Genomic DNA, 11,127 nt, shown 5'->3' with positions numbered 1-11,127 from the left:
CCCATGAAACGGCTAGCCTTGTGCCAAAATTTGAACTCAATATTTTCTTCACCTTCTAATTCATATTAGAGATATCTTCATTCCAGTTTTTCATTTTACTACAGAATTATTTGCCTCTCTTCAGTGCTTTTACTTCTTTTCTGTTACTTGTTTCAGTCATCAAATTGCAGCTATAATGGGGCACCACCTTCGAGAACTTTGGCTCAACTCCAGTAATTATTGTTTAAACCTTGTACGTATTCTCTCGGTCTCGTTTAGCGAACTGTTACGTTACGGAGTTGTAAACGTAACTAACGCCGTTTGTCAAGCAGTCAGAACACACATACACACTAAGATATACATATATATCTCTATGTATGTACCAACTCCGCCTACAAGGTTTTGGCCCGAGGCTGTAGCAGAAGACAGTTGCCTAAGTAGCAACACAGTGGGATTGAACTGGGAACTATGTAGCTGGGAAGCAAATTTCTTACAACAGAGCCACGGATGCGCCCATTTCGATGATATTTCTCTCTTCCCTCTTTATGTCAGCCCTTACCTACGGTTTCATGTTGTTATCAGTCTTGCTCAACATCCTCCCTGCCTACGGTTTTAGTATTTCTGCGGCGATAAGACGGTGAGCTGACAGAATTGCTACCCTGCTAAGCCGTATTTCTTCTGGCTCTTTATGCTGAGTTTCATTGCCACCAAGGTCGACTTTGTCTATCATCCTTTGAGAGTCGATCACATAAAGTAGCCTTTGAACACTGGGGATCGACATTATACACTGTACCTCCCCTAAAATTGTTGGCCTTGTACCAAAATTTGAAACAGTTATTTAGACGGTGAGCTTGCAGAATTGTTAGCGCACTGGGTAAAATATGTAACAGCATTTATTTCGGCTATTGGCGTTTTGAGTTTAGATACCTTTCATTCTTTCCGGTCAAGTTAATCGGGTAGCATACTACCACCAAATTTCAGCTATCTATAACATTGGTCTGCATTTGAGTATTTTTTTATATTCTTGGATGTGATGTTACATATTCTTGGGGTGCTGATTTTAAATTTCTAAACCATTTTGCTCTGGCACATAAGGATGTTGAATAAAGAACAAATTAATAATAATAATAAATGTGAATTTTTAATAAATTGTTACTTCATTAAAAACAAGTAATCATGGAAAAGTACAATCTGTTAATTTTAAGAACATATTTTTTCCAAACCAACATGAAATGTAACACGTTCATCATGAAATGTAACACGTTCATCATGAAATGAATCATAATTATCAGCATCAAACCAAATGAATGTAAAGAATATGCACCTAATAATTAACCTACATATTGATTCAAAGGAAGGAGCACCGCTTTGATTTCTGCTTGTGTTGTGCATCGAAACCATCACGTTTCGATGACCAGCAGTAATCCGCCATCATGCTGACATTCCATTAGCCCTAGTATCGAGTTTCCACGGTGCAAATATCTTGATGGAACCGCTCTCCTTGTTCCTCACTATAGTCCCCGTAATTCTTAGGAAAATAGTCAAGATGCTAGTGCAAAAAATGTATCTTCACACTCATTCTAGACACGAGTTGTTGGAAACTTGATATCAGGTCTTGGATCATTTTTTCATAATATGGGGAGCGGTTGTTTCCCAAGAAGTTTTAGACAATCTTCTTGAAGGAAAACCAGGCATTCACTTCGACACCTTCTAATGCTTCCTAAAAATGCTTGTCCCACATCAATTCCCGAATGGGGGTTGGCAACAAAGATTTCTGCTTTTTACTTGCCTTTATTTATACGAAGAAATTTTGACTCCAAGTACTTGAAAGCAGCTCCATTCTTGTTGAAGAATTTGGGATCGTCATTTGCTGGTGGCTCATACTATACTTCCATCTCATTAGTATCACTTGTATCAAACTCTGATGAAAGTTCGCGTGCCTCAGGTGGCACAGGTATAGGAATATCAACTGAGTGTGGAACAGGTCTTATATACCTGAAGGAATATCTGGGTATATTATGAGATCTTTAGTCTTTTTGTTGAATCCACCTACGTTAGTCATACAAAAGTAGCTGTCATCATAGTGGTTCATCTGCTCCCACAATACCATTGGACTCCAAAGGGCATACATTTAAATTTTCCACCTGGCCATATTTGACGCTTACTGATGCAATTCTTGCAAGCTTTGTGATGTGCAAATGGTTTGTCCTGGTCTCCGAGTTTGCGGCCAAAATAAGCTGAATAGCAGCGTTTCAACAAAAGAGTAATAATTGCTCCGGCAATCTGAAGGAGTTAACTGCCCGCAGACATTGCAGAATATACCTGGTGGATTGACGCAGTCTCTAGACATATTCACAGACTGAAAATAAAGAAAAAATATTAGATTTAACATTTAAGTCAATATAAGGTAAGCATTTTAATTTATCATTTACTTGTTACACAAAAAGAGTAAAGTAACGTCTCCGTATAACTTGACAACCTGATGTGATAGAGATGAATCAAAAACACAGTGACTCATTATTTTTCATATACGTTCAGAAAAAGACACCATACAGCCAATAAAAAATCATGCAGACCAGTGTAATAGAACGAATTATTTAAAATTATGCGCGGTAATACAATTCGTTCCATTATAAGCACTGACAATCGTGATAACAGTACAAATAATCTCGCAAATAATAGTCGACCACCTTTCACTCGCTATCAAAAAATGTGCAATTTCAGAATACACGGCAACTGCTCTTAAAGTGAAATTGCCTGCTCTATGATGTTCTGTAAAAATGTACTGTTACCACCATCAGAAACCTATTCCGCCAGGGTTTACATCGGTGTTGCGATTGATCTTAAGCGACGTTATCTTGCACTTTTGCTTTCTTCAATAGCGCCACGAAGCAATCTACCTCCTTCGTTGTCCAGATACACCACATCAACACAGAGCATACCCAATAACCTGATCATAGTTTGTGGCGGAACTCCCTACACGTGAAATCAAAAGCCCTATTTATTATATTACCGAGAGTAACTCACTATATTACACCACACGATCTTGCTAAATCCCTTCTCTCATGTAATTTTCCATTTTCAGAAACCAGGTCCACAAAACGTTCTCTCACGAATTTAGTTCTTGATCGTTCTATCGCAAGAACTAATAACCCTCATTTTTAATTTTAAACTTTTAAAACTGTTTAAATTCCTTTATCTTCTTCCTGTAATACAGTATTGCAATTCTCTCACTGGTCTTTATCCTTGTGTGATTGTGCTGTTGTCCGCATTACCTTCACCTGTTTCTTTTGGGAGCAGGTATCTATTTGCCTACGCTATTTATATTCACCATCACTCTCTACCGTTCTCCTGATAACTTCCTTCCCTTATCATTTACCTTATCTCTATTTCTCTCTCCTCTAGTTTTCCTATCTATCAGATACTACTAATTCGTCTTCAATCAAGTCCACCCTTCTCCCTCTTCCTAGTGTTCTCATAAACTCTCTCTTCCCCCTCTCTCTCAATTCCTTATAAGCCCATATATTTGTAAACATTGTTATGAAATACGCAATTTGACACATTCCTCCGATGAGAGTGACCTGGCATCGCCTAACGGATCGATAAGAACTTATGTATGTATGTACGTGTGTGTATTTGTGTGTGTGTTTGTGTGTGTGTGCGTGAGTGTGTGTGTGTGTGTGGCTTCCGAAGTCCTTTGACTTTTGTCTCTAGCGAAGCTGGTACTGTTCTAATATCATCATATTTTTTTAACTTGCCTGTACGGTTCACGCTTTGGAGCGCCACTAATATTATTTTTTATTATTAATAATTTACTTGTATATTTATCATAAATTATTCATTTATTTCGGGCCATCACACGAACAAGCAAGCATGGTGAGGTGAGTTATGTTTAAATTTGGCTTTCCTCGCAGTAAGCTTAACTGCAGATGGGATAAGAACATTTAATTCAAATCCCGAAACCGGTATTAAGTAATCTGCTATTTCCTCTGCAATCTTCGCAAAGTCTGAACCTAATGTTTATTCCTTGCCTGATTTTCACCATCCTTGTTCGATAAAGTGAGATCCCTGTGGTTTCCTAAGTCGTTTCACTTCTATCTCTTGGAAAGCTGGTACGCTTACAGTACCATCACATTTTTAAGCATGCCTGCACGGTTCACGCTTTGAATAGCCACTAATGTTATTAACTTTATTATATATATATATATAAGCGTAGGAGTGGCTGTGTGGTAAGTAGCTTGCTTACCAACTACATGGTTCCGGGTTCAGTCCCACTGCGTGGCACCTTCAGCAAGTGTCTTCTACTATAGTGACGTGCCGACCAAAGCCTTGAGTGGATTTGGTAGACGGAAACTGAAAGAAGCCCGTCGTATATATGTATATATGTGTGTGTGTGTGTGGTGTGTGTGTGTGTGTGTGTGTGTGGAGGCGAAAATGGCCCAGTGTTTAGGGCAGCAGACCCACGGTCGTGGGATGGCGGTTTCGATCCTCAAACCTGACATTGTACGTGCTTATTGTGTGAAAATACCAAAACCTCCATGAGGCTCCGGCAGAGGGTTGGCGGTGAACTCTGCTATACTCTTTCGCCACAACTTTCTCTCACTCTTTGTTCCTCTTTCTGTTGTACCTGTATTTCCAAGGGGTCAGCCTTGTCACACTCTGTGTCACTCTGAATCTCCCCGAGAATTACGTTAAGGGCACATGTGTCTGTGGAGTGCTCAGCCACTTGCACGTTAATTTCACGTGCAGGCTCTTCCGTTGATCGGATCAGCCAAAACCCTCGACGTCGTAATCGACAGAGTACAACGATATATATTTATGATTTCGCATAGGCATTGCGATGCTAATAGTCAGGTGTTAGAATTCAATATACACAGCGTTTAGATGAGTACCTAATGGTACGTTATATTAGTTTCAAATTCTGTTAAAAGGCCAGCAATTTTGGGGTAGGGAGATCAGACATTTACATCAACCCCAATGAAGGGCTGATTCATATTATATCGAACTCGAAATGGTGAAAGGTAAAGTCGAATCCAGCGCAAGTTGAACTCAGTACGTAAAGTTGGAAGAAATGCCAAAACGAACATTTTCCAGCGCGATAACGATTCTTCCAGCTCGTCATTAATGATTGACAAATAAGCCAAGAATCACGTAATCAAACACATTAGCTTACTGCTATTTCTGCTATGAGAATGCGCACTGAGTTGAGGGGGTTAAATATATTAATATACTTATTTAAATTATATAAAAAGAGGTAGAGCGATAGATAGACAGAGAAGCAGACAAGTAGATAAATAGATAGATAGATAGATAGATAGATAGATAGATAGATAGATAGACAGACACACACACATATAGACAGACAGACAGATAGACAGAGAGATAGATAGATAGATAGATAGATAGATAGATAGATAGATAGATAGATAGATAGATAGATAGATAGATAGATAGATTGATAGATAGATACACACACATATATATATATAATTACATATGCATACATATACATATATGTGTTTGTGTATGTGTCTGTGTGTGCATGTGAATGTGTGTGCGCGGGCGCACGCGTTGGTTTATATTCCTATTTTAGAGTCCGATTCCTGCTAGTATTTACTTTGATGCTTATTTTTTACATTTATATTTATACCAACGTATCATTATCATTTATCTTCTTTTTTCTATGGTGCCTCTTCTTTGCCTGAGTGCTTATACTTTATATTCTCAAACTTCTGTTCCAGTTCTATTGTTTTTGCTTTTAATGTTTCTTTTTTTCTCTTCTTATTTTTTTCTTCGCAATGTTGTGGTGTTTATATTTTAGACGATCCTCTTACTCTTTCGCTTAATTGTATTCTACGTATTTCTAAATGTCAATCTTTATCTCTTCCTCCGTTCTATCATTTCTCATGTTGTTTTCTTGTGTTACTTGTATAACTTATTGTATTTATACTTTCTTCCTCTCACCTCCTCCCACCACCTTCTCATTACTTCTGCTATTTATTTCTGTATTTATTTCTTATTTCTTCCAACTGATGACTTTCTACCATTATATCACTTCACACTGTTTTCTTTTTAATTATCTTTGTGTTTTTATAAGGCTTCTGTTGTGTTTTCATCTTTTTTTTCTTTGTATGATTCCTGTTGGTGTTCTTGTTTCATTGCTTTCGTTAACCATAACCAGTTATAATTTTCTGTTTATATCATTCCTGATGGGGTTTTTTGGACTTATTATTGTTGTAGATATTACTGTATGGCATTGCTTTTGCTTATTCATTTATTTATTGTCTATGTGTTCCACCATTTTGTTTATTCATTATATTTTTCTTTGCGAGTGTGCAAATGTGTGTGTTTCTATGTGTGTGCGTGTTTGAGTGCGTGTGTGTGTGTTAGTATGTGTGTATAGTTTAGCTTTTCAAAAATCTTATCTTTTTTTTTATAACAAAATACATAACAAACGCAAAAACAACAACAAAAATATAAGAACAAAGAATTATAAAAGACCAGAAATTAATGGCGGCATTTTTGCATCATTGAATTTCGTTTCAAAAGTGATGGAATAAAAACAACTCGAGTGGAACTTTGACTTTATTTTTATTCTTTTATACTGCTATTGAATTATGGGAATTATTTGTGGAAACACTGTTGAATTATGGGAGTTTCGGCGTGAAAATTTTTATGCATTTATTTTTTATTTATTTGATTAATCGCATTTGGCTTTCAAACACGAAGAAGCTAAACAACAAAAAACAAAAACTACACGAAATAAGTTAATAAATTGGATGGAATATTTTTTATCATTTTCATTTATATTTTCTTTTCCATGTTGGCGCTTTATTAAATTACGCTACATTTTATGTTAAACTCTACATGTTTATATTCGTGTGTATGTATGTATGGAAGATGGTTGTGTGGATGTAGGACCGGTGGAGGGAGATTGTAAATGTGCGTGGGGGAGTATTTCTATGTTTGCGTGTCATTTTTGTGCGTTTGTATATGTATGGAAGAACGTACATGATCATATTATAAAAAAAATATTTAATAAAACCGATAAATAGGATAAATTTAATACTTCCAATAACGCCACCACCACTACTACTAAAAGTGCTACTACAACTACTACAGCTGCTGCTACTACTACTACTACTACTACTACTACTACAACTACTACAACAACAACTACTACTACTACTACTGTTATAACTACTACTACTACTACTACTACTACTACTATATCTGCTACTACTATGCCTACTGTTGCTAGCACTGTTGCTGCAGATGCTCCTACTAGCAGGACAGCAAAAACTAATAAAAATATGTATAACAATATTAATAACAACAATAATGATATTGATAATAATAAAAATAATACACAGCTCGGGAATTGATGGAGTGCTTTATCAATTCCATAAGGAAGCGTTGCATTTTAAGTAAGTAACAGTTTTAGACAGTTAATGAACGTAGTAATGATAGGTCTAGTAGATTCGGTGTTGAAGATGGTTATGAGGAGGTAGAAGAGGAGATAGAAGGAGAGGAAGGAGAACAGGGAGGAGGAGGAAGAGGAGGTAGAAGTTGAGGTGAAGGGGGTGAGAGGAGGAAGAGGAGGAAGAATGGGAGAAAGAAGGAGGAATAAGTGGGGAGAAGGAGAGAGAGGTGGATGAGAAAGAGGAAGAGGTGGAGTAGAACAAGGTGGAGAAGATTGAGGAGGAGGTGGGGGAGGATGGGAGGGGAGGAGGGGGAGGAGGTGGAAGGGGAGGCAGACTTGGATGCAGAAGTGGACGCAGGAGGAAGGGGAGGCAGAAGTGGGGGCAGAAGTGAATGCAGAAAGAGGATTTGGAGGTAGATTTGGAGGAGAAGGAAGAAGAGAAGGAGAACTCAGAAGGGGAGGTAAAGGAGGAAGCGGAGAATGAGGCAGAAGCGGAGGCAGATGTGGAAGGGGAGTAAGGCAAGAAGGAAAAAATGGAAGAGAAAGAGGAAGAGATGGAGCAGCAGGAAGAGCATGTGGGAGAGGAATGGACAGGAAAAAGAGGAGACGCTGAAGGAAAAAAGATGGTGATGAAGAATAGGAAGAAACGAGTAAATGGAAGTAGAAAAGGAGAAGAAACAGGAAGATGAAGGCGACGTCCACAAGGACAAATACAAAACAAATACTACTACTACTATTACTACTACTATCACCACCTACTACTACTACTATTACTACTACTAGTAATACTTCTTTGCTATTATTTCGACCACCTCCACTTCTGCTACCACCAACAAAACCACCACCCCCAAAAAACAGCACCATCACCTCCACCAATAAAGTTTTAGCGACCGAAAGGAATAAAAATGATAAAATAACAACCAGAAAACGTTCTTACTAAGAGACGAAGCCCGAGGAAAGCAAGCATGTACTTTAATTTGTTTGGGAGAACAACTCGCACAAAGTGAAAGCTCGAATTTCTATACTGCAATATATTTATCAAAACCATCAAAGTGTCTGCCTTCTTCATGTTACTTGTTTGATGTTTATAGTTGCATAAGAGTCGGCATATTCAGCCTCGTCATCCCTCCAGCTTTCACTGACGTTTCGAAGATTACAACACTTAGACAACAGTGTTTCTCTCTCTCTTTCTCTCTCCCCCTCTCTCTCTTTTTCTCTCTCTCTCCCTCTCTATCTCTCTATCTCTCTATCTTTCTATCTATATATAATATCTCTCTCTCTCTCTCTATCTATCTATCTATCTATCTCTATATATATATTATATATATTATATTTATATATATATATATATATATATATATATATATATATATAATATATATAATATATAATATATAATATTATAATATATATATATATATAATATATATATATATATATATATATATATGTATATATATATATATATGTATATGTCTGTCTGTCTATCTTTGCCTTTCATCCTTTCTGAGTCAATAAAATAAGTAGCTGTTGAGTACGGGAGGTGATGTAATCGATTTACCACCTCCCCTGAAAGTACTGGCATGGTGCCAAAATTTGATACCAGTATAACTACTAGTATTACTACTATTGTATTTAAATTGGTTACAAATTTTCACCCGAGGCCATCAATTTTGGGAGAGGGTGTAAATCAATTACACCTCCTCCCAAGTGATGAACAGCGATTTATTTCATCGACGCCGAAAGGATGAAAGGTAAAGTTGACCTTGGTGGAATTAGAGCTCAGAACTAAAAGACGGACGAAATGTCTCTAAGCATTTTGCCTGAATTGCTAACAATTCTGCCTGCACACAGTCTTACTACTCTATTAATACAACCATTTCCTCTGAAGGGAGCGAGCTGGCAGAAACTTTAGCACGCCGGGCGAAATGCTTAGCGGTAGTTCTGAGTTCAAATTCCACCGAGGTCGACTTTGCCTTTCATCCTTTCGGGGTCGATTAAATAAGTACCAGTTACGCACTGGGGTCGATATAATCGACGTAATCCGTTTGTCTGTCCTTGTTTGTTCCCTCTATGTTTAGCCCCTTGTGGGCAATAAAGAAATAAGAATTGTTAACGTGCCAATCAAAGTGATTAGCAGCGTTTCATCCATCTTCACGTTCTCTGCTGGAATCCCGTCGAGGTCGACTTTGCTTTTCATCCTCTCAGGGTCGATGGAATAAAAAGCCGTTGATTGCGAAATTGCTGGTCCTGTGCCAAAACTGGAAACTAATAATAACATTGCCTCTAAAACTACTACCGTCACAAAAAACCAACAGCAAAACCACTAACACCATCACAACAACAACCATCTCCATCACTTTTTGTTCTCAAAATAATGCTCCTCATCCAGTGTCAGTTTAAGAATTTGAAGAGTGCTTACTCTGAGAAAAAAAACCGCGTCCTCAAATATTATAATGGTGTATATTACACAAATTCATTTATTCCAAGCTATGAAAATATAACCTCCAATCAATGAAAATATAGCCTCCAAGCAATGAAAATATAACCAGAGTTTCAAAATGAAACCGGATCCTTTCTATACAAAATAACAGTTCTTCCACACGAACCAACAAATCCAGATGGGCTAAACACGCTGGAGGTGGAGGTGAAGATGCTTATGGTGCTCGTCGTCGTAGTGGTAGTGGTGGAGGTGGAGGTGATGGTATAGATCGTAAAGGTGGTGGTAATATTCTTTTCTCCTCTAGGCACAAAGCCCGACATTTTTGGGGAGGGTCAAGCCGATTAGATCGACCCCAGTCGCAAATGGTAATTAATTATTCGGTCCCGAAATGATGACAGGCAAAGTCGACCTCGACGGAATTTGAACTCAGAAAGTTAAGACAGACGAAATAGCGCTAAGCATTTTGCTCGGCGTGGTAACATTTCTGCCAGCTCGAAGTCTCAGGTGCTGGTAATATTAGTAAAAGTGTAGTAGTGACTAATATGGTTGTGGTGTAATAGTAGTGATTTTGGAGGTGTTAGCGGTAGAAGCGATAATAGTGGTGGTACTGGTAGTGGCGGTGGTCGTAGTTGTAGTTATAGTAGTAGTAATGATGATGGTCGAGGTTGTAGTAGTGCAAGTGGTTCTCGTGGCGGTAGTGGTGGTGGTAGTTGTGGTGGCGGCGGCGGCAGTGACAGCCGTGTTGATGGCGGTTGTGATGGTCTTCTCTTTGTTGTTGCCACATTTAACAGTACCGGTGATGGTACAAATGTAGTACAGATGTTGAGAGTAGAATATAAAGAGGGATAATTTCTAATATTTCTGCTAAAGACGAGTTTCTTCTCCAAACCCTCCTTTTCTATGTTAATGTATACGCACATTTGCAGCCATAGAATATTTTCGATGGAAAAGCCCACAAAAGCCACAGAAATATATTTATGCATTACATGTATAGATAGATGGATAGATAGATAGATAAATACATGCATACATACATACATACATACGTAGAATGTAAAATATGGGAATACACCTGGTAGTATGCCATTTATAGCACGCTCACAGTTTTAGGTTATCTGATGTTATCAACAATATGATGTAAGTGCTACTGGATATAGTTCATGTCCGTTTGAGCATATAACGTATGAGAGAAAGACAACATGTAAGTAGGATCATTGCATATAACAAGACCTGTACTTCATTCTAAATCATTATGTACCTGATTTCCCGTGTATGCTACCAG

At 37.9% G+C, this 11,127-nt stretch overlaps 1 long non-coding RNA gene across 1 annotated transcript in view; it reads left to right on the top strand.

The window, feature by feature from the left end:
• Positions 1-4,625: 4,625 nt before the first annotated feature.
• Positions 4,626-11,127, top strand: part of LOC118763518 — a 10,107-nt gene continuing 3,605 nt past the window's right edge. The window contains exon 1 of the long non-coding RNA XR_004999278.1: positions 4,626-4,779. This is a non-coding gene — a long non-coding RNA (uncharacterized LOC118763518). The remainder of the gene's footprint in view (positions 4,780-11,127) is intronic.

The sequence above is a fragment of the Octopus sinensis genome, linkage group LG5 (assembly GCF_006345805.1).
Source record: "Octopus sinensis linkage group LG5, ASM634580v1, whole genome shotgun sequence".
NCBI lineage: Eukaryota > Metazoa > Mollusca > Cephalopoda > Octopoda > Octopodidae > Octopus > Octopus sinensis.
This window is presented reverse-complemented; position numbering and strand designations above follow the sequence as displayed.